The sequence below is a fragment of the Onychomys torridus genome, chromosome 3 (assembly GCF_903995425.1).
Source record: "Onychomys torridus chromosome 3, mOncTor1.1, whole genome shotgun sequence".
Taxonomy (NCBI): domain Eukaryota; kingdom Metazoa; phylum Chordata; class Mammalia; order Rodentia; family Cricetidae; genus Onychomys; species Onychomys torridus.
Window position 1 is genome coordinate 11,028,336 of NC_050445.1, and position 27,770 is coordinate 11,056,105.

At 42.8% G+C, this 27,770-nt stretch overlaps 1 protein-coding gene across 1 annotated transcript in view; it reads left to right on the forward strand.

The window, feature by feature from the left end:
* Positions 1-397: 397 nt before the first annotated feature.
* Positions 398-27,770, forward strand: part of Creb5 (cAMP responsive element binding protein 5) — a 406,844-nt gene continuing 379,471 nt past the window's right edge. Inside the window, exon 1 of the mRNA XM_036182853.1 lies at positions 398-436. The gene's annotated coding sequence lies outside the window, so the exon portion shown is untranslated. The remainder of the gene's footprint in view (positions 437-27,770) is intronic.

Sequence of the window (27,770 nt, forward strand, 5' to 3'; positions counted from 1 at the left end):
CTTACTCCTTTCCGACCCTACAGGCACTCCTTGCTGGAGAGCTCGTGTCCGTGTCTCCTGCGTGGTCCTGTCTGAAACCATCAGGATTGTTTCCAAGCTGACTCACACCACTAATGTCGGGGAGCCGTGTTACTCGGCGCTGGGCTGTGCAAGCTGTTGCTTGCGCGGTCGCGGACGCCGCCGCGTGCACCCAGGTCCGCTCGGGGGGCGGGGTCTGGGCGGGGCGGGGACGGGGGCCGCCCCCTCGGCGTGCGGGCCACGCCCCTCTCTCCCTCCTTCCCCAGCGGACCGCAATGATTTAGAAGTTCAGGAATCCCACGTGACGTCACCGGGGGGGTGATGTAATGCACTCTAAATAGAATGTATTGTAATCTTTGCTCAGTCCAACGTGGTCCCTTCACCCGGGCTCGGCTCTTGCCTTCTCCACACTTGTTTGGTAAGTTCCTAAAAATACGGCGCGGCCACTTCTGGGGCTTTTGCATTTAGCCACTTTCGCTGCACTTGCCGCGTGAGCCGACTTGGGAGCGTCCTTGTTTGCAGGGGTTGGTTCTCCACTGCAGCCGCGAGGTTACTTGGTCCAATGGGCAGGTCACAGGGCAAGGAGTAGGGAGGATGCGATGCATTTTTCCCCCTTGATTTGTGTTTGTAAACACTTTGGCGGATCAGAGGGAAGTTCGGCCCCAATTGCTGGCGGACTGTGGAGTTGTGCTGTGTCCTGTAGCCACCCAGAGACCCCACGCCGTGTCGGTCCGGGAGCGCGTCTTGGTGGTTGCTGCGCCGTGCGACTGGAGGGATGCTGAGTGGAGCCAGCGCCGTGTCCGACCCAGTGTGCGTGCGTGTATGGGAGCGCGCGTGAGTTTCCCTGACACGGGGAACAGTTATGAATCGGGGGTGTATGTTTGCCTCCAGAGCCCTGGCAAGGTGCGGAACCCTCCAGAAGTGTGGTCAAGCGGCGGCGGCGGCGGCGGCGGCGGCAGCAGCAGCAGCGGCAGCAGCAGCAACAGAGACTACGAACCAGGAGCCTCCCCCGCGTCCCCAGTTTCTCAGTGATGCAGCGGAACCCCTGGAGAAAGTTTGCAAACTTCCAACTGGTGCGGCAAAGACGCCAGGTCACCTATGGGCGGCCAGGCGAGTGAGCAGGGGGCTCGCTGCCCCGCCGGGTGCCGAGCGCTGCTGCCACCTCTTGAGACCAGCTGCCGGCTGTAGCTGGTGGGCGCGCGCCCTGGGAGGGGCGGTTGCCCTTGAAGGGCACTTGACTTTCGCTCCAGGCGCTCCAGCTGGAGAGTGCTCCAGGCCCCCTCGCCTTCTCGCCTGCAGCCGCCTCCCGCCTCCGTCCCCTTCGAGCTGGCACTGTTACCTCTTCCGGGCTGCCGCCCCAAATGACAGCGCTGTGCACAGGCGGTTCTCAGCACCGTGCGATGGAGCCTGCCTTGGAGCCCGATTCTCCACCGAACTGCTTAAACTTTTCACAAAGTTCTTAGAGGGTCGAGACAAGAAAGAACCGAGAGAGTCCCCTCCCATTCCCCAACTCCACTTCTTTAGAGGAACTATATATCACCTATATCCCTCGTGGGGGTGGGGTGGGGGGTGGATCAGAGATTTATTTCCAGGAGGTGTCTAGTAAAAAAAGTTTCCCACTTTCCCTGAACGAGTGCCGCCCCCACTTGATGCTGGTTCAAGGCTGGGAACTGCTTGAACATTTTGTTGTCAGAGTCTGCAAAGCTTGTTTGGTTTTTTATTTTTCCCTCTCCCTGACATGTGTCAAAGAATAAAGGCTGGCTACAGGTCCATTACGTCATTCTGCAGGCCAGTAAGTGTTTGATTAAGGGCTTCAGATACTCAAGGGTTCAGGGGCTCAGAATGCTGACAAAGCAACTCTGCTTTCGACCCCCACCCCCACCCCTGAGCAATTGAGGGTTCCCTGGACACCATTATTACCCTCTCTTCCCCGACCCCTCCTCCTCCATCTCCCCCGCCCCCCACCTCGTTATCACTGGCCAGCCCCGCCTTTTACAGTTTCCCTCAGGGGGAATGCTGTCCCAGGAGTGAGCTGAAGAGCTTCTGGTGTCTGAGCGCAGTACCTGATGAGCTCTCAATCTGCCCTTTTCTATTATTTAAGAAAGGCACTGCCCAGGCCCCCTTTTCCCGGGTGAGAATGCTCAGCCAACGTAGAAAAAAAACCTGGAAAGGTTTAGAGGCCTTACATGTTAATACCGTGTCCCTGTGGCTACTTAGGAAAGCAACACACCCACAGCTAAGAGCCCAGAGTCCGGGGAACCGTGCAGCCCTAGGGGAAAGATGAACGAGCTGAGCTGACTAAATCAGGTTTAGCGGAAAGGATCTAGATTAGACGTTTAATTTCCAAAGTGAGGGGATGCGTCTGAGAGCTGAAAGCACCATGCAATACATTGCTGCGTGTGGTACTTTCTTGTTCTCAGCCTTGAGTTTCTATGTCTGCAGAGGAAGTTAAATGCCCAGTTTACAGAACTGTTAGAATCTTCCCCACTTGCCCTTTAAATCAACACCAGCCGCGACACCACCACTGTGTGTGACTTGCTCAGGGGACAGAGAGTGAAAACTTCTGGGGGTGAGTGAAGGATGATAGCAGGAATAAACAAACTCAGGCACAAGCTTTTGGCTGGAAGGGGACGGGGACTTGGGCACTCTTTGATTTGGTGGAGATGGGGAAGCTAAATAAAGGACATTTTATGTTCTAAATAGGTGGCATTTCTTGAAGAACACATGTTTTGTTATAATTAGATCTCCTTTCTCCAGCCTGCTCTAGCTGTAGAGCAGGCTTTGTGAACTCCTGACTGGAGACTGATTGACACCCCTTCCTCAAGTTTGTGGCGGTATTTATTACTTATTCACATCTAGAGATGAAATAGTATAACTCCCTATGCAATGCATGGGCATTGAAAATGTTAAACTTCTTGTTTGTGATGCAGAGACCTAAGGGGAAAATGGCCGGGTCATGGGCCCTGGAGAGTGTGATTAATGATCAGTGATTTAGTGATCAGTGATTAGTGGTTTTATTCAAACTGTTACCTCTGACCAGAAGCACACATCAGAGGATTAACAGGCTCTTTAGATAAATGCTCATTAGTGGTAGGGGAAAAGCACAGATAATAGGCGTGCACCCAGGGACAACTTTGGAAGAAAATCATTCCCGTCTTCAGAATAATAAGCTCTATTAACAGAAAGCCCTTTTAATTTAAAACTTGCTTTTATCTTGTAAATCAAAGTTAGATGTAAAAGTTTGTAGTGCCATTATAACCTAAATTTTCCCATATCCACTAGATGTGGATTATCCCAGTAGCGATATTTTTTTTTATTTAAATAAACAATTGGACCTTTAGAGTTGCTGAACCCTGACAAGCTTAGCTCCCAGGGTTGGAAGGTGTCCCCCCTTTAGGGATGGAGATTGCACTTTGCTAACTAGATGGCGCACTGCTATTTGGTGTTGTGTGCTGCCGAGGAGTACAGCGAGTAGAAACTGAGCATGTAGCTGCTTGCGAGGTGTTCTTCAACACAACAAAGTTCATTCTGTGCAGGATTGGAGGCTAGACAGTTCTACAAGTTTTTAGTCACATTTTCCATGTCAGTTAAATCTAGGGAGTTGAAGGCTACTGGAAAAATTAGTCTCATTACTAAAAGAAACGTAAGGCAGGAAGGGGGGAAAGAAGGTACCAGAGTCCATGAGCTACCTTCCAGCTGCAGAGTGATTGAAGTAGCAGGTCTGTTCTCTTTTTAGCTAAGACCTAGATCACAGTCTTCAAGTCTGAAATACTGAGGCAAGTACTCAAAGATTTGTTTCCTTTCTGGTCTTGCTGGTCAAAAGAAGTTCCAAGAACGAAGGGAATTTTTTTGATCTGGTGACTGCAGAAGGCAACACGGCATCGAGGTTTTACTGGGAGCCATGGTAAGAGCTCATACCTGTGGGCAGCGAAAACACTTCCTATCAGTCGAGATCAGCCTTCCAGTTTCACAGATAGGACTTGGAAATGGCTTTTTATTTTGCATTTGTATGTGGTTTTTTTTTTTTTGTTGTTAGGTTCCTGAGATTGGTAGGATTTTGTGTAAGTGTGTGTGTGTGTGTGTGTGTGTGTGTGTGTGTGTGTGTGTGTGTGAGAGAGAGAGAGAGAGAGAGAGAGAGAGAGAGAGAGAGAGAGAGAGAGAGAGAGAGAGAACTTCATTTCTGGATTAAAATATGTTCTCAAGCCTGTGAACTGCTGTAGGGAAGCTATGAAGAAAAGCAAGCAAGGTGTCAGGTAAAAAAAAAAAAAAAAATCCTCTCTTCAGAAAGCTTTCATGAGTCACTTTAAGGAGTTCTTGAGTTTTAGCAAGAAGGCTTTCTTTGAAAAGAAAACTAAAGACTAAAGAGAAAACACTGCAAAGCAAAAATTCACTTCCGCGCTTCAACTTAGATGCAGGCTCCCTCAAAGAAGGATGCTGTTGGTTAAATATCGGTTTTACTTTAGTTTTAAAACTCGAAGATAATTCATTGCCTTCTCATATTTTTTTTTTCTCATTTTCTGTGGCTCGCATCATTTTATATAAATTTATTATTTTAATTCCTTATTTTGTATCAATTTTTATTTTCAGCTCTACTCAGAGTAAATACATTTATTCAATTGATAATAGCTCTAAGTCAGATTTAAAAAAAAATGTAAATGGCTGAATTACCTGTCAGGCAGAAGTCACTTGTGAACTTAGTGGCTTTTTATACTGAGCAGTCAGTCACAGCTTATTGACTGATGCTGGGGGTGGGGGGGGGGAATCCATGCCTTTATTTCTATCATGCTTTGATGTTTCAGCTTTTGAATAGGAGGTGGAGTAAATGGTAGACTGTTAGATGGTTTTCCTGTATAGCTTTTCAGTTGCGGAATATTTTTATTATAACTATATGCCAGTTTCTCACACCTGCATGCTCCAAATGCTTCAGAGTTTTTCCACTGCTATCCGAACGGATGTCACGGTCCTAGTCTCCCCATTTCCTACTGGGGTTTACTTTTTAGAAATGATAAATCATTGGAGTGTTTGTCTTCAGTTGGACATTGTTTTGTTGGAGTCTGATGGTCCCTGCATCCTCCAGATGTGAACTTTATCTGTGCTGTTGCTTTACTTCTGGTTGTGCTGTTAGACTGAACTTAGGATTTGAGTGGTCTTATTATTTTATTCATTTTTTTCTTTTCCCTTTCAAAGCAATGCTGTTAGTCACAAAATTAATGTGATCAAGGCTGGTGTTTCCCATCTATATGCTGCGTTTGCTGCTTGCAAATTGGATTTCTAAGGCAATTTAAGATCTCTTTTTTTAGAGGCTGCTTTCTTGGATGAAGCTGGACAACGATCTCAGTCAATTCATTATCTTGTCCAGTTTGACTGCTGCTGTGTTATGGGAATCAACTAAGGATTTTATAAATTAGTTCTTAAACCTCTAAATTGAGGACTATTTCCAAATTCTGTTTAAGAAAAATGATACCATTGAGATAAGGAGACTAACAGAGGGCAGTAGCCTTGAATATTTAAGTCTGGGAGATAAAACCTCACAAAGAACCTCTTCCTGTCACTATTAAATGAGCTATTTTGTCACAGTGCTTTATGCAGGAAGACTGGTACTTAAAAGATGACTTCATGTAATATTTTTACTACAGAACTATTAGATTTAGTAATAAAGAAAAAACAAGCAATATTTTAAAAATACTTATTAGTATTCTATAGCTGAGAACCACAAATGAGGAATTCAACATAATAGAGTTTTCAGAAAGATAGAAGGCTTCTTAGGATTTTCCAAATAGTGACAGCACTCTTCCAAAAACACCAGGAGAATCTGTGAGAAAAAATTCTGGGACTTTCAAAGAATTCTCAGAGTTCAGGGAAAATTGCTGAATGTCTGTGATGTGACATGAGGTACCAGTTTACTTTTCCTGCAGGTTCACTCTATGGTCTCCTCCCCTTTTTTAATCTGAAAATGAATAAATGCCCTGATTTGAACTGGAATATTTAAATTGATTTCTTCTATTCCCTTAAGGCTCACATTTCTAATCTCTGTCCCCCAAATTAACAAGAATGGAAAACTACCATGTTGGTATTTGACTTGACCTGATCCTAGAGGGAATGAAGGGTCCCTTTTTACTCAGCCTAGGGACTTTGATGGTGGGTAGAGACCAGTAGCTGTATGTAGATGCTGGAGCCAGAAAAAAGCATCCTGGACAACCTCTCCAGTGAGTAGAGGAGACTCTGCAGCCTAGTTACAGTCCTTAGCTTATCCGAGGCCCATGCCAGAGAGTGGGATCCACATCTGAATGTCTGACCCCTGCTTTCAGCTCAGAATTCTCTTTCTGCCAGGTAGACTGCCTAAATGCCCCCATCAGGGACCTATACAGCAGAAGCCAAGGCTTCAGAAACTTCCTTCTTTTCAAGCCTTGTCACTGACAGCCTTTCAAAGATAAGTTTTTAAAATTGACTCCACTGCTTGACCAAACTGTAGTTTCTAGTCTATATTTGCATATGTATATATATGAAATGCTAGTTTTCCTAATATTGACATTTGAAATTGATTTTTTTTTAACCTTAAGATCTTTTTTGTGATGATATTAAGCCATATAAAACTATACTATTGCGATTTCATTTGAGAATACACACTGGATAGAACTAAAATGGTTGAAAAGGCCATCTCAGAGAGTGAAACAATGTCATTCTTTTCTTGTCTTCATCATCTTTAAGGTCAGGGTCTGAGAAAAGCCTTGAAGTTTATATTAATTATCATTCTGGTGAACAGATCAAGTGCTCAGCTCACGCTGGCTCATTTATTTTTGCTGGGCACCCATCTGCAGTACGTTATGTTTTCCGAGTCAGCTTAGGAGAGAGTTTGGAGGTAAATACTATACTGTGCAACGTGAGTTGTCTGGAAGCATGCTCTTTGAGTTTCATTGGCAAGACTTGACTACTTATAACTAACAGGAATAATTTAGCAGCGCAGAGGACTCCAGAGCCGTGGGCATTTTCTTTCTGTGTTAGGCTCTGCTGCCATTGGATTGGAGAACAGGAGTATCTAAACAGAAAAACTTGAATGCATGCACTGTGTGTGTCATTTGGCTTGACCCACGGCTTTCCTTTCCAGCCCTTTGCATTTTACATCAGAATCCAGGCTCTTTCATTCTTTCATTACACTGAGGAGCCCCTATGTTGCAGGCATGATTTCCCAAAATGTAACACATTTTGGCTAATTTTATGCAACTCTCTCTGCTGGCTTCCCAAGGGGGAAAATGGGCAACAATATTAACAAGAATCTTTGTTTTTATTTAAATTAGCTGACTATTAGAAGACAGACATTTAATTTCCATTTGGCCAATTTGGTGGGAGCATGCCACTTTATCAAAACTGGATTTTTCTCTTTGAGGAAGCCTGGCATCTAAAGCCTGGGCTTTCAACTTTTGCAACCCAGAGAGCAGAAGGCACCAGGGATAAAGTCCATTTCCACCAGGGTACTGAGGTGTGACACAGTGAAAGTTAGGAAGAACCTGATTGGCCTCACTGCAAGGACAACACTGTGACTCGTCAGAGTGGAAAAGAACAGTGTTAGGAGTTCTGAGTCAAAAGCAGTTCTCAGGATGCTGACAACCTCCAGTGTCAGTAGGTCTGATCTGTCTGGTCTAGTCTGGTCTGTTCTGGTCCGGTCTAGTCTGGTCTTTTCATTCTTCTAGGAGCCCCATGAATGGTAAGCATGCACCTTTTACCACTGAGCTAAACCCCCAGGTCCAGGGTCATTTCTCTGCTGAAATGTGGCAAAAAGTTCTCTTCCTCCATTCTTTGCATTGACTTCACGTTAATGTTTTGCTAGATTTCTCTTTTATATCCATTCTTTCAGACTACTTTGCACTCCGGAGTAGCCCCACAATGCTACCTCACAAATATGTACACAGCAGAGAGCCGGCTCTTTTTCCAAAGATAACGCAGTTTCATATCTGAACTTTGAAGAAACAATTAGTGAGACAAAATAGAGAAAACCATTTGGCAGTCACCGGTTCTATCCATCATCCTGGCGCCACAGTGATGTGCTCTCTATAGCAACAGGCAAAGCGAGGCTAGAAAGCCCCCCAAGTTGCACCCAACTTATTGGATTGTACTGCCTCTGTTTCCTCTATTTTGAGACAAGGACTCACTGTAAAGCCCAACTTGAACTCCAGCTCCAGATTCTCATGCCTCAGTTTCCCACATACTAAGATTCAGGTTTGTGCCCCCTAATCTGGCCACTTTACTCATTTATGTTAAAAGAGCTAGCTAAAGGAGGGCATTCCAATAGGGAAGGCAACTGATGCTGTGTGAAGTGTAGAGAAGCCACATTAAAATAAATAAATAAATAAATAAATAAATAAATAAATAAATAAATAAAAATAAAAAAATAAAAATAAAAAAAAAGGAGTTCATTTTAATAGCTGTGTGGCCCAGCAATCCCAAATATTGTCATTTCAAATTTTAACATATAACCAATATATCAATGTAATAGTTCACATTTTTTTTTTACTTTTTGGTATTAAGCCTTTGAAGTCTGGGATGTATTTTACCATATCAATTTTAGATAGCCACATGTCAAGTGCTCAATAGTCATGTGTGGCCAGTAACTACCATGTCAGACAATGCAAGTCTGTACATGGCTCTTAATCATGGCAGTCCAAGGGAACCACCTGTGACACTTACCAAAAAAAATAAAAATAAAATAACCCAAGGCTTCCTCTAGGCTACTCCTACTTGATTGACTTGGGGCGGGGTTGGGCCTCTGTGTGCTTATAAAGACCCCAAAGAGTTCCTAATGTGCAGTAAAACTAGAGAGCTGAGTTCTGACTGATCCTTAAAGAATCCTCTGTAAGATTCCATGATTCCACTTAAGGAAAGAGACTGCAAGGAAGTCTTCATTCAGAGTCTGGGGGCAGCAAGCAGTGTACACAGGAATGCCCCACTTTACAAAATGAACTTAAGAAAACATAATTAGGGGACGTTGAGATGGCTCAGTCAGTCAAGGGGCTTGCCACCAGTCCTGACCACCTGAGTTCGATCCCCAGAGTGCATGCAATAGAAGGAAAGAACTGATTTTGCAGGTGGACTTCCACATGTATGTGGTAGCATGTGCACATCCATAAACACACAAAATAAATGAACACACAAAAAAAATGGGAAAATAAAAAATGGAAACACGGTGGATGAAAATGAAACTTTAGAGAATGACTCATTTAGAGACGATTCTGAGGGCCGGACGTGAGCTCTGTTGTATGTAAGCCCTGAACCTGGCTGTAGAGAACAATGTGCTTTCCCGAATTCCTCAGCTTCAAGACTGGTTTACATGCCACTCACAGAAAGCCTGTGTTTGGGAAAAGTTCAAGATCCCCACAGTTTACTTGTTTTGCCAGCTTGCTTTCCTGTCTCTGGTACAACTTGCCTGTAGCTGTTTGGGGAAGGAAAAAATCTTACTTCACTGGAGACATCTGGATCCCTTAGAGTTTCTTCTCTTCAGCCTTTAACAAGCTTTGTGTCACCGCCTGGACCAAAGTCACTCGGGGCGAGATGTTAATTATCATTCCTGAACTGAAGGCATTATTTTTGTCACCCTCGAAAATATTTTAAGACTCAGTATTTCTCGACAAACACTGGAACATCTGATAATATGTAGCTGTGTGTATTTTCACACTCATGTGTTTTTATACGATCTCAGTACATGCATCTACTACAGGATGCAAAGATTAAAAATAAGAACCCTCAAGCGCTTCACAGGGCTGTCTTGTGGAGTCCACAAGCAGCATTGCCTGTGGGGAGGAGGAGAGACCCTGTTATCCATCCCTTGTGACTTCACGTTGCTGACAACCTCTGCATTTCCAACTTCCTGAGTCATTTCTTTACCTGGGACTCCCTCTCCTTATCTCCTGCAGAACAGTCGATATCCAAATTCATGTCTTTTGGATCACCTGCTTTTGAAACATGTCTTGCAGCCATTAGAAAAATTCAGTCTCTAATTAAGAACACATAGCTTCCACCCCATTTTATTGATGGAGACACTGAGAAATTGATAAGGCAATCACTTCTCTGCTCATCATTTACATGGGTGAACAGAACAAGAAAAGACCCTAGATTTGTGCATGTCATATCACCTAAATACAAGCCTTACTCTGGATGGCCTGCAGTGTTATTATCAAGACAAGAACAATGGTAATGGCCAAAAACAACGGAGGCTCCACACCTGCAGGCCAGCTAGAGTAGTTTTGTCAGGTTCTCAGTGTGCAGTTGAATGGGTTCTGTGCTTATAAACTCCCTAGTTCCAGGCTGTATGTACCTAGGTTGATTAACAAATACACAAACACATACTAACTTCCTTATATGGGATCTATCCTAAAAGTTGCAATGAGACATCTGCTGCAAACCCATGTTTGGGTCAGTGTCTAGGGCAAACCTTCTCTTGGGCTACTTTGTGATCAACAGTTAGAAGTGCGTGTGTGTGTGTGTGTGTGTGTGTGTGTGTGTGTGTGTGTGTGTGTGTATAGACGTTGAGATTAACAATGCCAGTCGCTCAACTGTTTGGCAGACTGATGGTAAAGGTCTCTAGCTATCCATCAAGTAAGACAGACTCTGGCCTGGTTCCACAACAATGCTTAATAAACACTTCAGCCCTCACCATGTGCCATCTTCACACTTGGTCTCAAGCCGCGTGCTTTGGAGATCTGGGTTTTGTGTTCCCTTAATAATGACAGTAGGCAGAGTGTGGCCATGGTGTATGCCTGTATCATCAAGGGGTGAGGTATACATTGTAATCAACACTGGGATTTGTGATCAATGCCAGGGAGCAGTTATCCTATATCTTTTGTTAAGCATTATGTTAAAAGTTAAAACAACTTTGATCTCTCTCTCGCTCTCTGTTTATGCTTACACAAAAATTATATGTAAATAAAATCCTTAGATATCGAGGACTAACATGTTACTAGGGCATATGCTTGCTTGTGAATACACTTATCATCTGTTTGCCTTTGTTTCTGTTTTGTTTATCTGGGACAAGCTCTCAGTGCATAGCCCAAGCTGGCCTTAAAACTTCCTTGAACTCAGATTCCCCCACTTCAACATCCCCTTCCCCCAAGTACTAGGACTACAAGTCTACACCCTCATGCCAGGTATCATCATCTTTTGTTAGGATGCCTGTGAATAAACTGTCCTGCTTTTTAGGACAAGTCTACTTGTAATGTTGGGTTAGGCACATACTGTTGATGAAAAGATATTGCTACACTAAAAGAATGAAGATCATATTGAAAACATCCTCCTTCTTAAAGGCAGCCTGCTTCAGCACACACTGTTTACAATTCCATCTTCTCATTTGCAAAGCCAGATGACTAACAACCACCGTTCATCGTGCCGGGCTCCATGGACGTCATAGGGTTGATGGTGCACGGAATTTTGGCACCATGAAGCAGCGGATAATTTGAAGTTGTACTTTTTGCTAAATACCCATGCTAATCTCCAAGCCATTCAAAACATTAAAAAACCCAAACAGCAATGTCTGCTGCTTGGGTTGAGGCAGTCCTGGGAGATAAGTACACTGTTCCTTTTTTTTTTTTTTTTATGTACATTTACAAAAACCAGGGAGACCCCCCCCACTTAAAAACAAAACAAAACAAAACAAACCATAACTCAATATGCCCTCTGGAAGGAACATTTTTAAGGCAGACAGCCTAACCCTTAAACACTGGCTTCAATTTTATTCTTTCCAGGAAAGAAAGACCATTTTTAAAAGCCCAAAATACTCTTGTATCTTTAAAAGGAAGGCCATAAGAGTGAGTTGTCTGGGTGGCTTAGATTTAATATTTAACTTGTATTTGAAAAACTCTATCTGGGAAGTCTTATATTCTTTTGATTAGTTTTAGTTATTTATGTGTATTTAAAAAAATAGAAGCTTTTGAGACTATCATTGATACTGGTGGAACAGTACACTTAAAAATGCTTAAGGTTGCGTTATGTACATCTGACCTCAGTTATATAGAAGGGGGACAAAGTTTATTTGTACCTGTCACATACATAGCATGACAGAATGTACAGAACATTTGGTCCATGCTAGGTGTCATGGCTTTGGTGTTTTAACAGGAAGGTAAAAAAAATCTAAAGAGAATTTTTGCCATTTCAGACTAATGCAGAGTCTGTGTGTGTGTGTGTGTGTGTGTGTGTGTGTGTGTGTGTGTGTGTTACAATTTGGAAATGCAGGAGATGTAAGCATCCAAGACATAGCATCAAATGCCTCCTTTCTGGAGACTGGCTTGGATCAGGGTATATCCTGTGTATTGAGAGCTCAGTGACTTACTCTTTAATTGGTCACTTTTGTTTGGGTTTACTTGATTGCTTTTCTTAGCACCAGGATCAATGAGGAAAGTCAGCTGTGGTGGCTTTGTGGGTTACAATGGGGACCAGAACCTCATTTCTCCCAGGGACACTGATGTGTGAGAAGATTCTCCTGGGACAGTGTGGAAATTGAGAGTTCTGAAAGCTGAGCCTGTGTGGAAGGACATAGTGAACTGGAGTGTTTGCCAGGGAAAGGGCAGGGCACAGGCTGGTGTGGGACCCAAAGAATACCATGTGCGTGATGAGCACCATTTCCTGACTTCAGAAGATAGCAGGGACTGCAGAAGGGAAGTTAGCAATTGCTGACCTTTAAATACTCAAGCAGAGCTTACAGCCAGTTTCAGGAACATGGCTCACTGGCACCTTCTCAGAAGAAACCTTATGGATCCAGAAGCCACAGGCTCTAAAGTTAAAAAATCTGGGCTCAGTGACACTTTAGGGTCTTCCTAACACTCTAGTCACAGGAATATTTTAACCTGAATCTGCCATAATCAAATATGAGCAGCTTCATGAGGTCCAACCACGTGTGTTTGTGAATATATTACATGTACAGTAGGTCTTTCTCTTCATATTCATTTAACCCCAAGAGGATCAGACATATTTGAAAAAATATGCATCAGTATTTTATGTGGCCATTTAAACAAACAAACAAACAAACAAAAACAGTTGTTATAATTTGAATCTTGAATGTCACCCAAAGACCGTGGATTAAAAGCAAGGCCCCAGCCTGCGATAGTGTTAGGGAAAAATAGAGACTTTAAGAAGAGGGGCCCAGGAGAAGGATGTTAGGTCACTGGGAGCACCATCCCATAAACAGCTTTGTTCTGCTGCATGCTTCAAACCACGTTGTACTGTCCCACCTCAGGCCTCAAAGCACAGGAACTAACTGATCTAGGACTGAAGTCTCTGCAACCAGGAGGCAAAGCACAGCTGTTCTCATTTTAAGTTGTTTGCTTTGGGCATTTTGTCATAGGAACAGAAAACTGAGGAACACGGGAGTATTACAATGGCTTACAGAGCATTTACTTTGTGTTAAGAATTATGAGTAGTCTAGAGACAAAGAATATAAGGAAATCCATAGGCTGTGCACACATGCTGTGCCATTGTATAGACAGGACATGAGCATCTGAGGATTTGGGTGTTTGCAGGGAGTCTTGGTACCATGGGGCCAGTCTCTTATGTATATTAAAAACTGGCTATTGAGTTAAAGTCATAATGAGTTAATGAACATATGCTTATATATATATACTTAAGAATGATTATTTAACAGTAGTTAGAATTATCAGTATCTAAATGCTTCTTTGTGAGATCAACTGTTTACCCAAGAACCTATGCCCATCAGCCACTATTAAGACTTTGGAATTTGCTTTATTTACTAATTTATTTGTATGTGTGTGTGTGTGTGTGGGCACACACACACCTTCATGTAGGCATGGTAACATGTGTCACAGGGCAAGAGTTAGGGTCAGAAGACAATTTGTGGGAGTCAATGTTCTCCTTCCACCTTGTGGGTCCCAGGGAATCTAACATGTCATTGAGGCTTGGCAACAACCTTTACTGGCTCAGCCAGTAAAGTCTCCCATTTTTAGGACTTTTAAAGTAATTTAATGTAAAATATCTTATAAGTGTGACATACTGCTGCATGGTGGAAGCTGCAGCATGGTATTTCCCTTCCCAGATCATGGGTAAAGAAGCCAAAATGCACAGTGCTTAAACGGTACGTGGAGTCCTGGGCACCGCACATGCACATGCACATGTTACTGCAGTTCCTTCCCTTCCTCCTGGCATTTCTCTTCTCTTTATCCTTTCTCTCTGCCTGTGTGCTCCACACATACTTGAAATCACAGCAGGTGTGTCCAGAAGAAGAGCCTAAACCCCTGAGGGGGGCATTGGGAGCGATGTGATGCTGGTTGTCAATAATTCTTTGAGTGTGCTAAAAATAAATTTCTTCCATCCCCCAGAAAGTCTTGGAGCAAGTTGTTAAGAGATCGGAGTCCACATCTTAGAAGTTAAGGACAAAGCTTGTGAAACTTGCTACTGTCTTTATTTTGTTCTTGAATTTGTCTCCAGGATTTGTGAAAAGGCAACCCCAAGCTTTCATCTTGTGAAGAAGAAGTTTCATCCTATGATAGTTTATTACCCTGGCAAGCTTAACAATTATTGTTTTTTTCTATGCTAATAGTTACTGACTAGGACAAAAGCCACCAGTTTTCATAAATACACACATATATATCAGGATGACCATGGATGTCTCAGGAGGGGAAGAAGAAAATTCAGATTTTCTAGTTGTACATGGACAAGTCACAGTGTGTAGGCACCACCTCTGTTTCCCATTGTAGGAGGAAGATCAAACTCTGCATTTCAAAATCACATCAGGACAAAGGATAAATAACAGTTAAAACCCCTAGAGCTGGGTCTGGGTTTCATGGTTAGAGTAATTGCCTACTGTATTCAAGGCTCAGACTTTGATCCCCAGAAATAAGAAGATAAAAAAGGTGAAGCGACCAAAATGGACATTCCTGGATTACAGGAAGTGGGGTACTGGTTGCCCAAGGCTGAGGTGAGCTTGGGAGGTTATAGATGACAGATAAGGGCTCCATGGTTTCTTTAGCGGTTCATGAAGGTGTTCTGGGGCAATGGTGATGGTTGCACACATTTGTGAATTTTAAGGTCATTGGAGTATGCACTAACGTGTATCAGTGAATTTCATGATTCATGAGTGATATCTCAATAAACTTGTTGAAGAATGACAGCATGTCAAGGAGGGAAATATAGGATGCTCAATTCAGTTGGACTGTATCCTAACTTGGGTGTTTTGGCATTAGCACTTCTTTTATTTTCACATGAGTATCTCAAGATGAGGAACAGAGAAATGTTGGTGAAGTCATTACAGATGTCAGTAACAGGAAGGGCTGACTACCAACAATCTTATAGTTTGTGTCATGTGGGTCCAATCCATGCATAGCACCCTGGACATCTCCTGCTAAGTGGCCTGGTGCTTCCTTAATTCTTCACACAATCCTCCTCTTTGTTCCCACCTTGCCACACCCATTTCAGTGATGGCTGCTACTGTCCTCTGTACCTCCACATCCTTTACATCAGTGATGTTGCCTCTTTCCTTGGAAGACATGAATAAGTCATCACCAAGTATTCTAGATTTCACCCACTGAGTCCTTCTTCCTTCTACCCGCCTCCTCTTATTCACTGAGAATTCAGGGGAATGGGGTTATTGAATCAAGCCTTCCCTGAACAAGCTTTCTCATTCCATCTACCATGTTAACCTTCACAACAAACCTATCAAAGAACCAGAATGACCCATTTCATAGATGAAGAAAGTGAGACTCCTCAGTCAAGGAGCTTATACTATGTAACAAAACCAGTAAATGAACAAACAAGTTGGGGCCTGGAGCCAGTTGTGTCTGGTTACTGAGTATATGTTTTTCTCCATTCTGGCTACCAGTTGAATCTTCCCAATGATTGGCTCAGTACATCTTGACTCCCTCATCAAAAGTATCCTGTTTTAAGAATTGTAGGCTAGCCCTAGATTTATCCCTGTGGCCTCTTCCCAGATTCAAGCCAGGGTCATGGTAAGCTGTGTTGTTGTTGTATGTTGTGGTGGTGGTGTTGTGTGGGTCATGGTAAGTTGTGTGTTGGATGACACTTGCTATATTCAAACCAACCTCTCCCCTGTAACATCTGGTACCCTCCTTTGGCACCCTCCAGCATGCAATGCACACACACACCCATGCTCACCCCTACCCCCCACCTACTTAGAGAAGCTCTCCTCTTCAAGGCCATCAACTATCATTATTTTCTGATCTCTCAAGTGAAAATATGACTCCTTCTTAGTTCCTTATTGTTCTGTTCTGCTTGTTGATTTGTTTATACACACAGAGGTTCACATAGTCCAGGCTGTCCTTGAACTCACTAGGTAGGCCAAACTGGTGTTGTGATCTTCCTGTTTTTACCTCTTAAGTTCTGAGACAACGGGTGTGTATGACCACACCTGGCTTCCTATGCAGTAAAAAAATGTATATTTTATTAGACTTATTTTTGTGTTTGCAGTAAATTCCTTCCCTTAGATTTTGAGCACAATATCAACACCAGCTGAATCTCTCAGATTAGGTTTCCCTCACAAGCCTCTGTATGCAGTGAATGGTTACCCAGAACATAGAGTAGGTAGTGAATTGATTAAACAGACACTTGCATATTATTGTCCTAATTTTTCTCCCATTAGCATAATTTTCTGCCACCAGTGCTTGCTGTGGGCAGCGGGTGGTGGTGGTGGTGGTGGTGGTGGTGGTGGTGGTGGTGGTGGTGGTGGTTGGGTGGGGGTTGGGGGGAGGAGGGGGGGGGGCAGTCCTAGGAGACTCTTTAGTCCTATTGACAAAGGTTCCTTCCTCACCATTATTTAAAAAACAAACAAACAAACAAACAAACAAAAAAACAAAGAGAAAAACAACTCTATGCTTAAAGAACCATTAGACTAGAGAGGTAATTCAGTGGCACAGCTTTTGCTGAGCATGTACAAGGCCCTGGGTTCTAATCTAAGAATAGCAAAGAAAGAGAGGAAGAAAGGGGGAGGTAGATAGATGTGGGGAGACAGAGATCTAAAAGTAGGGGTCCAGTGTTGATCATATCATCTTCCACCATCCTCTGGAAACATAGATCTCTGTTTCACACTTCCTTGTATGCCTTACTTGGAAAAGGAACCAATATTTAGATAGTTTTAATCACAATACCGAGACATTTAAAATACTGCTTTCTTCACTTAAAAATCTACCGCAGACATTTTTTCATGTTGTTACACTGTTTTGAAAACTGTGATTAGCACGCTATCCCATGGAGTCACTCTACCATAATTTCTTAACCATCCCCTGTGAACTGGTAAGTCTGCTGTGGATTTTTTTTTTTAACAATTCTTAAAAAATACATGATCAGTCTTTTGGCAAGGGAGATGTGTGCGCTGAAGATTTTCATCTCTTTCTCTTAAGCTGGTTAAAAAACAAATAAACTTCTTTTAGAATTGAGCTTAGACAATGTTGAAACAGACAGCAAGTTTGTTTTGGGCACTTCTCTACACCTCTTATTCATGCTGTCTCTGCCCTTTCCTCTGAGCACATTCTATTCCCCAAGAGTGGCTGGGACCTGGTGGCCTCTCCCAGAAACAGGCCTGCCTGCTGTAAAGTCTTCTCTCTTGCCCTGAATCCCCCTTCTCCTAGCTGGACTTCTATCTCTATGTCTCCCCAGAGCTTCGATGAATCTTAGTAAGATACTCAGTGTTCAGTGTCCTTCCTTTGTGTGTGTGTGTGTGTGTGTGTGTGTGTGTGTGTGTGTGTGTAGGGTGTGGGACTGAGGCAGAAGGTTTATACTTTTTTGGGAAGACTTCTGGAGATGACTATATGTGGCCTGAACGAAGCCTAGTGTTGAAGGTAAACCTTTTCTTTCTTTTCCTAGAACTCCTCTATGTTCTAAGCATGTAGTAGTCAGCCAAACAGATGCAATCTTTCAGGAGGTATTTATAAGTGGATTGTGTATCACAGAGTATAAGGGCTGAAAAGAAAAACAAAGCTGGGCATGAGGACAATGTGGACTCTGTGGTACTCTGTTATGGGGTAGTCTGGGGCATGGAGATCTACTAACCAGAGTCATGATTCCTGAGAGATGAGGGGCTATGGGCATGTTCTAGGCTCCTTTCACCAAGACCCCTGTGTATTTGCTCGGTTTGAGGAACTGCAAGGAAGATTTGCTGAGACTGTGAGAAAAAGTGCCACATTGTGGAACATCTTCCAAATGCTATGGGTAGTAGACACTCATCTGAGCAGCCTGGGAAACCTTCCATGGCTGCCAGCAGAGAATCATCACATCCAGTTTCCCTAGAAAGTCTTCTCAAAGGAACAGATATTTTGCAAAGGAACTGATACGCACCTTCAAATGATGCCGTTAGTTGAGTGGCCTCCTGGTCATACCTATTTCTTTTGAGGGCCTCTTTCATGGGACTGAAGACCACACTATATGGGAACAAGGGTGGTGGTATGGCCGGGGAATCTGTAGGAGAGATACTAAGAGTTGGATTCTGGCTCATGTTAGAATGGACAGGATTTGCTGATGGATTGGTGTGAGAATGAGTCAGAGAAGATAACAAGGGTCCAGCCTGAGACTGGAAGAAGGGAGCTGCCATTGGCTGAAATGAGGAAGATGTGGATGAGACAGTTTGGGGCGTGTTATATATGAGATGCTGTGTGTGGCGCTTAGGGGAAGGGTTTGTGCTGCCGACAAATTTAAAATTGGAGTCAGAGTCCTAGTTATCACAGAGCCCAATCTTACCTGACAGCACATGGACCTTTACTCAACAGGCTCCGAAATGCCAGAGTGCCAGGTCCTAGAAAGCCAAGCCTTTCTCGGCATAGGGCTCTTGCATATGCTGTCCCACATACCTATGCTTCTCTTAGAAAACTTGGCCGTTTCCCCAGTTTTTATCTTAACTTCGACCACTGCTACCATGACCTTTTGGCCTTATAGCATTTATCAGTTGTCAGTTTTATATTGTTTTGTGTGGCTTTTAACAAAACAAAACAAAACAAAACAAAACAAACAAACAACCTAAAGCTCATGTTTCTCGTAGAATCTGAATTCTGCAATGTTAGGAATCAGACATACTTTGCTCAGCTTTATCCTGCCAGTATTTGACAAATGAGTGGATGACTGTTCTTGCACCTAATTATTTCTTATCTCCCTGAAATGCACACTGGGGATTCCTTAATGTCTCATATGCCTCTGTGAACAAACACTTCTTTCCTAGGGATTGCTGAGAAGGGATTGAATCACCCACAAAGGCTGAGTGATCACTTGACTGTGAAACTTTGCAAAGACAAGAATTTACGGATTGTGCCAAGGTCCTATCAATATCCTCCCTCCTGTTTCCTTGTGGGCATCTTAATTGCATTTCTCTGGACACCTCTCTCTAACTCCCTAGGTACTTTAGAGTGACCTTTGACACACCTACCACTTACTACTTGCCTCTCTATTGGGGCCAATAAGGCCAGACCTGGCAGGGAGCCTAGATGGGGGTGGGATTCCTGTGAGGGCTGAGGGGAGCTGAGCCCACTACTAATGGCCTGCATTGTGAGGCTTAGAAAGCTCTTCCCCCTGCATCCTGAAGATTATTGAAAATAATTCCCCAGGGAAGAGAATTGACTTACCAAGAGAGGGTTGTTAGATTAGGAAAGAGCCAGGGCCTTTGTCCTTGCCAAAATGGAACCATATATAAAAGACAGGATCAATTCAGGAACAAATTCCTTACTGTCGTTAAAAAGCTAGTGTGAGATAACTGAGACATCAGAGGCGCCTCTGTTGTTTGGGAAAACATACACTGTTCTCATGAAAACATGTTTGTACATGTTTACACATGTACACGAACAGGTTGCTGATTGATTCAAGTTTAAAGATTTATCTGTTGGGGGAGTTTCATGAAAAAGGTTCAGTCTTTTTAGATGATATGTGGAAGACATCCACTCCGCTGGTATACCTTGAACATCTGTAAACCTCCACAGCGTGGGCAGTACTTGGGAAGCATGGTGAGGAGGAGAGAGAAGGTTCTTGCATTCATGGAACTTAAGCCATCTCCTCATCAGTAAGCTTGTTTACACATTTCAAAGCCTTTGTGAAAGAAATGGTTATGAATGTGGAGTACCAGTTAGGCTTTATGAGTGGCTGCTATGTCTAGTGCACCAATATTACTACCGTTCCATTTGAAAACAAATCCCGTATAATTATTACTAATTGTGAGTATCTTCTCTTCTCATATTACCAAAAGAGTTATTCTTTAGGCATTTTAGGCAGGCAAATTTTCTTCACTGTAATCCTGAAGAGAAGAAAAGGAACTGTCAGGTGTATAGTTTGGCTTATAAGCAATTGTTTCAGTTAGCTGTTGCTGTGTAACAAATTACCTCTTCCTGACCTGCAGATGGCATATGATTATCCCAGAGTCTCTGTGGATCATGAATCTGAGTGTGACTTCCTTGGGTGATCAGAGTCTCACAGAGCTGCAAACCAGAAATCTGCCAGGACTATAGACCTCCTCTAGCCAGAACTGGGTGTGAACTACTGGCCAGCTTGCTGCAGGCCATGGAGAATCAGATCCAAACTCACTTGTCTGGTTGTTGTAAGGGTTCACACCCTCACTGGCAGATGGTATGTGGCATTATTTCCTTACTTCCGGTGTCTTTTCGTAGAGGAGGTCATTCTGGGCAGCTGGCTTCCCTAAGAATGAGCAATGACTCCAAGAGAGACAACAGCAGAGGTAGAAGTCTCAGTCTCCTTTTGCCATTAAATCTCAGAAGCAAAATCCTCCTCCACTAGCCATAGTCTTGTTCATTAGAACCAGGACAATAGGTCTAGTCTGTACTCAAGGGGAGGAGACCATGTAAGTAGTGACCAGAAGACAGACATGATGAGGAGACAGACTGTCTGCCCCAGCGTGTTCGCAATAAGCATCAAGCTGCTGTTGTGTGTAGGGTGTTGCTGATGTTACACTACTAGAAATTCATGAAATAAAGGAAGTCTGCCCCAAAGGTGTACCTGAGTTGTGAGCTTAGGCCAGACAAGGGAAGCTAGGGTAGGGACATTTTGAATTTCAGTTGGAACCAGTAAGGAGTCCTGATTCATTCTGATACTTCTGTCCCTGACTCATGTTTGGACACCTACAACCTCTTGGTTGAACAGAGTGTTTTAAAAAATACTTTGCAAATGGTGAAATAAACACCAGTCAGTTTTTCCTGCGTGGGAGGAGCAAGAGCAGGAAATATGGAACCTCTCTCACTTACCCGTTCAGTTGGCATCCAAGCACTGCCTATTTCCCACCCATCCCTTGAAGCAAGGCTGATGGCAATCTACATATGACGAGGAGGAATATTCCAAGGATGAGGAATCCTAACAAGATGCAAACGAGGAATATTGCAACGGTTTAAAAGAAAATGGGACCGGTGGCAGAGATGGCTCAGCAGTTCAGAGCACATGGGCTTTTGCCTCTGTGGGCACCTGCAGAGACTTGGTGTACATAAACTCATGCAGGACTGCACACAAATGCAAGATTTGAAAGAATTTAAAAGAAAAGGGAAAAAGGACCGGTGATCCAGGGAGAAATGCCTGGAGACCTGGGCAAACATCTAGTCCTGTGAGGGCTGGAGAACCTTGTGAGGCATATAGGTTTCAATGTAAGTGCAAAGGTCAACCACTGCAGGGTTTGGCGTGGCTGCAAATAGCTGCACATGGCATTTATTCTAAGTTCATTGTGATTCTGATTGCATTAGCTGTAGTTCATCTAGTGAGCTGTTTTGTTTAATACTGGGTGCTGTAATTACACCACGTGTTTTAGGCAGTCGAAGCGCTGTGTACTGCAACCAGCCAATGGCCAGGGCCACGTGGTAGATGCATTTAGAACGAGGTTCCCGTATTACAAGATCCCCACCATTACGTTAGCTCACATAACAGAACTTAAAAGAAGTTCATTCAGAAAAACACTGAGTATAGGAATCTCTTGGCAGATTCTGTGCATATTTCCTTGAACAAGTAATACCTTCTTGCTTATGTCATTGATGGCTGCTGCTTACATGCCATCCTGCAGCTCCTCGGCAAGCCAGCAGGCATTTAGGTGATTTGGCTGTGGTCGCTTGGGATTTTTTAAATGAGAGTGCTCTGTGTAAGATGTTGATGAGCATTCTCTTTGCTTCAGATCCTGCCCCTCAAGCATACCCTGCCAAGAAGCAACAGGGGACCCACTTTCTCTGAAAGAGTAAAGGGAAAGGAATATTCTAAAGCTCTAAACACTGAAAAGAGCTTGTCCTTCCCCAAACCTACATGCTGGTATATTCTCTTCTGTGTCAAGATGCCTGTTTAGGAACCACCTGTGGTGACACACACCTCCCAGGATGGGAGGGGTGTAGGGGGTGGTAAGGCAGGCAGAGAGGTAAACCATTTTGCTTACTTTTTCCTAGATGATCAGTAATGTCATGAGGACCCTGTACAGCATCCTTCATCTGCCTCTTTACTTTTCTCAAGAGACTTGCTCCAACAAGTGGATCTTGCTCCTTGCCTTGTGAAGTCAAGACTTTGCCACAGCGCATCTTAGCTCCTGACCTCTAGCCAAGACTTGGGTATTGTTATTAAAAGGAAAAAAAAGTCAATTCGCTAGGTCAAACATTGTTTTAATTTAGCTTTTATTTGATTAAAAGGGGGAATTGAACACTGTTTCCTGTACAAATTGTCCATGTCTGCCCATATAGTTCTGGGCTGTTTTTCTTTCAGAGTATTAATATCTCATGGAAATTTACTGTTTGAACTATGGGAAGGTTATACACAGCTAATCTTCAAAATCAAAAAACAAAAATATAGCCCTATGACTTTTGTATGTGTGTGCATATTTGTGTTTATGTTCGTGTGTGTGTGTGTGTGTGTGTGTGTGTGTGTGTGTGTGTGTGCATATGTGCATCTGCATATGTGGGAACCCCTGTGTGGAGGCCAGAGGTTAACATCCATGATGTTCTTAGGCATAGCCTGGCTTATTTTTTGAGATTGTTTCTCACTGGCCTGTAACTGTAGGCAAGGATGACTGTCCTCCAAGGTCCAGAGATGTGTCTTTCTCTACCTTTCCAGCACTGGCTTTACAAATGTACCCCACCATGCCTGGCATTTAAAGTGTAGGTTCTGGGGCTTGAACTTGGGTCCTCATGCTTGCAAAGTAACCACTTCCCAACTGAACTCTCTCTCCAGCTCCAACCCTATGCTTTTAGCATTAAAGGGGTATTTCAAAGCAGGTTTGTGGTTCTTAATTCCTGGTCTAGTGTTTTATTTGTGAATCTTTATGTGCATGTCTTTATGTAGCTTCAAAATAATCCCACTTCAGCTTGCTACAGCTACAGCACCATTAATCTCCCTTCTATTTTTCTATCCTTCCACTGCAATAAAAGTTTAGAAAGATCCAGACCTCAACTTATCTCACTTCACTCAACTCCACTTTCTTGTGGCAGCCTGCCAGAGAAACCACAGTCTGAGAGGGATCGCCTATGAAAAACGGAAGGGGGGTCAACAGCGCCAGTGGGGAGGAGAAGTTGACAGATGAAAAGGACAGCTTCTGGCTTATGCCACATGAGGCATGACCTTCCCCTGCCGCCTGGGAGTGGGAGTGGGAGGTGCCAGAGCAAGGATCCCAGGCACCTCCCATTCTGCCTGTCAGGCCCATCTCAGCCTCTTCCCCGCTACCTTGTTTTACGATGGAGATAATTGAGCCTCGAAGGTATGCACTAATTAATTATCCTTAGAAACGGAAAATATAGTTACTAATTATAACGATTAGGGCATTACTTTATTCATTTTTATAGGATTTTAATCAAATTCAGCACTCAGGTCTGATTTCTTGTGGAAACTTCTGTTTTGTTATTATCTTCATAGCTTCTTGGCAGGGTTTACTTTACCCCGTGTTAACTGAATTCCTTAAAATGCAGACATTTGAAAATTTGTTGTGAGTATTTGAAAATGTTTTGGAATTCCAAGATGAGGGACTGGCCAAATGAATACACTTTAGGTTCACAATAAGTCACCGTAACGATAATAAAATGGCTGAATATTTGATTTCATTGTCATTTGAAATGAAAGAGCTAATATCCTAGACAGTTGATTTTTAAACCACATTGAGTTCTCATTCTTCAGTGTGAACCATATAATCAGAGGTAGTTGTTGTACTGGTAAATAATTACACCTGACTATTACAGCTCACTTAGATATTCACAGGGAAAACTCTGCGGATATAGACAGTTTAACAAATGCCATGTTCTGATGAGGGCCTGTCTGTTACTGTTCAGTTTTAAGTTTGGAACTATGGGTGAATTTGTTAAGAACCTTTTTTATAATCTCACAAAATAACAGAATTAATGTGGCTCTGAGGTGACCATAGTTGAAGAACACATATTTAGCCTCTCTGATGCTTCTTGAATATTACTACTTAATATTTAATTTAGTATTTGAATGTCTTATTTTTCTTGATTGGGCCTGCATATCTTATAAGGGTAGGGACAGAGTGCTGAGGGCCATAATTCCTCTAAAACCAAGAGGATTGAATGCATGAAAAATGTTGGAATTCTTACATAAGCCACCCAGGTTCTCTCCCCTCCCCTCCCCTCCCCTCCCCTTCTTTCCTTCTTTTCTTTTCTCTGCCCACCCTGCCCACCCTGCCTCCGCCTAGAATTAGTTGTCTCTTTGGACCCTCAGAAAGCTACAGGCTATCTCAGTTGTTCAACCAGCAAACAGAAAGATGACACCTTGTGTCTGGAAGCTCAAGCAATGGGAGCTCACTAGGTTGGAACAGGTAGTTAAAAGCCTGGCGTGAGCCAGTAAAAATTCAGTGTTGTTCTGCAAGGAGGTCTTTTTTCCTGGTGCAGGATTGTCAGTGGAAATGTGTGCTTTGACCTTGCCCCCTCTCTTTTTTGCCAGGGAGATTTTGCAAACTGATAATAGGCAAGAGATGACTTAACAGAATTATTACTGGATGTTTCCAGTTTCTCCTGGGCTGGCCTTCATATGAAAAAGGAATGTATAATCACTCCCTTAAATTTAAGTATCCTTAGTATCATCCTCATCCAGAGAAATAATTCAAATATTTATTTCTTGTGCAAAAGGCCAGTTTCAGTACTGGAGTCAATTTATGTCTGAAACGATCTCATTTACCTGAATGAGGAGCAGATATTTATTTTCAGGGTAAGTGGTGGGGTCCTATAATTCTCCTGTGACAGAAGAACCAAACACTGAGCTGTAAATTATACTTGGCTGGAAGAGGATGCTGTGGGATGAAGCGATGTTTCTGTGGCTGGTTCCTCTTGGGTTGTTGCTGAGAGCTGGAAGATTGGTGACTCTGGGATTTACCTAGAAAATGAAAACTATTCTTGATAGAAACCAGAAAGGGGTGAGTAATACCTTATATGTGTGTTTATGTAAGAAAGAAGATAGCAGATGGAGGCTGGATCTAGCATTTCTCTGGACCGGAGACTAAAAGTATCACACAACATGTCAGAGTGGCCCGTGGCATTATGGTTTATTTTCAAAGACCTTTTGATAACACCATTAAGTTCTTTCCCTTTGTTTTATTTTAAAGTGGCCTTTCACTGGGTTTCATTAATGTGTCACAAAGTGGGATTTTCTGTTGTTGTTTCTGTGAGCTTTCAGTCTCATAAAAATTAAATGTGTGCATTCCTGTAACCTGATATGCCCTCTCCAGTAAAAATCAATGCTTCTGGCCCTTGCAGCTTGGGATGCTGCGGTCTGATGCAGCCTGTGTCTGATGTGAACATTTGTGCATATGGCCTTCCATCGTCCATGTTTTCTGATGTTTCTTAAATATATTTGAGACGTTGGCACCAGCCACAAACAATCTGTTGACTGTGTTTAGCTTCTTTAGGTATTTGCTAGAAAACAAGGAAGCGTTCTCCTTCTCCTACCTTGCCCTGTGGAATGGGCAGGGAAAGGGCTCAGTTTATTACTTGTGAGTATATTATTCCTTCCATTGAGTTACAAAACATATGAAGATAGGTTTCTGCAGGGGAAGCAACTTTTAAAACACATTAGCTCATTTTGAAATGATTTGTCCATGCTGAGATTCAGTTGCCATCCACCAATCAGGTAGAATTCTTATCATATATATTTTTTATAAAGATAATACAATGTTGACTTTTAATATTAGTTTCCTAAGTTGATCGGGAGTGTAATTCTTGAAGATTCCATGTGGACCAGCCATTGTTCTGATACATGGGACCATCCTAGCCTTACATAGCATTTGCTTGTGAGGCTTCTGAATGTGCTCCCAATATTATGGGAACTGGGTAAACAGTTGATTTTTACTTCCCCAGTATATTATTGAAAATGGAGTTATTTACTGTGCTTAAAAGACTTTATCTTTCCACAATATTATATTGTATGTTTCTTATTAATTGTACCCCCAAATCTGTGCCAAAACAGAAAAGGGAATAAGAGTATGTATGTAATTCAAATCTGATAACTTTTAGGCTCCGAGTAAATTTACAAAGCACCAATCATCCACCCCCATGTGAGATTTTCCAGTGATTCAGGAGCCATTTGTGGTCAGGATGCAATGGGATGCATCATTTATGCAGCAACTTAAGTGCTTAAGGGAGTCATGAGAGACAAAGCTCATGGAACTTGCCCAAAGGCCCCACTATCAGAGACACACTGTGTTTTCTGATAGGGTTTCATCTGAGAGGAGATACTGTTAAGCTCTTTCAGCTCATGAGAGCTAAAGTTCAGTTTCCTTTAATGTATAGAGAACCTCAAAATATAGATATGTATTGTCATTTCAACTAAACGTTCATGCCTAAGAGTCTGTTGTTTACCCTAAAGATGGCCCAAGACTGCGATATAAGTACGGTGTATACTCTGCCAGCCAGAAAATGACTTTCTATGTGAGTACCCTGACAGGGGCAGGGAGGAGATCACCCATTCTAGCTTCACATCAGCAAAGACCTTTGTTTTTCCTGGCTCTATATTTGGCTTTCCCCCCTACTTGATACACTTCTTTTCATATTACTGGCACTTGTAATTATCAATAAGAAGTTGTGGAAAACATGAGATGGTATTGTTATCATACTGAATCTAAATAAAGATAGCCAGCAGTTTAAAAACTTGGCATTTCATTGGCAAGTGAAGCTTTGCTGTGCAAATGAGGAACTATTTAAATACATGTTAAGGTTTTGGAAATACTAAAAATAAAACCGATCTTGGTTATTACTTTCACAGACCTCCTTGGAATCCAGAGACCCCCAAGTGGGAAACAACTGGGTTTAGTGATTGCTGTAAATTCCCCTGGATTCCTAGCATTCTGTGATTTGTGAACACCATTACAACAATAAAACTGAGTACTTAAAAATGGACTCCCAACAGTGAGCTATGAAGCCTAGTTTCAAAGTTTGTGGGGTGGGAAGAGAGGCAAACAGAACCACACCCAAGACTTGGTGAGTTGGACAAAGACTAGGACTAGTCAACCTTTGCTGCCCCCACAATTTCCTTGGTGAACAACCCAACAGAGGAATATTTATTTCTTAGCCTTGACCACAAACAACTCTAATTATCTGTCAGTTTTTTTTTTTTAAGTTCAAATATAAAAGCAGACCCTTCATTTGATTTTTTTTTTCTGAATCCACATGGACTTTACACCACCCTTCTGAACCCATGCTTCACACTGAGGGCAGAGTGAGTAGAAAACCAACCCAAAGGTTGGCCATCTCAAAGTTCTCTTGGATTTCAGCTACCCATGGGATAAAATTCTCCTTGAACTGATGTAGCATTTTTTTTTCATAATATGACCCCAAGCTTCACCTGATGCTGTTCTCTGTCTACCT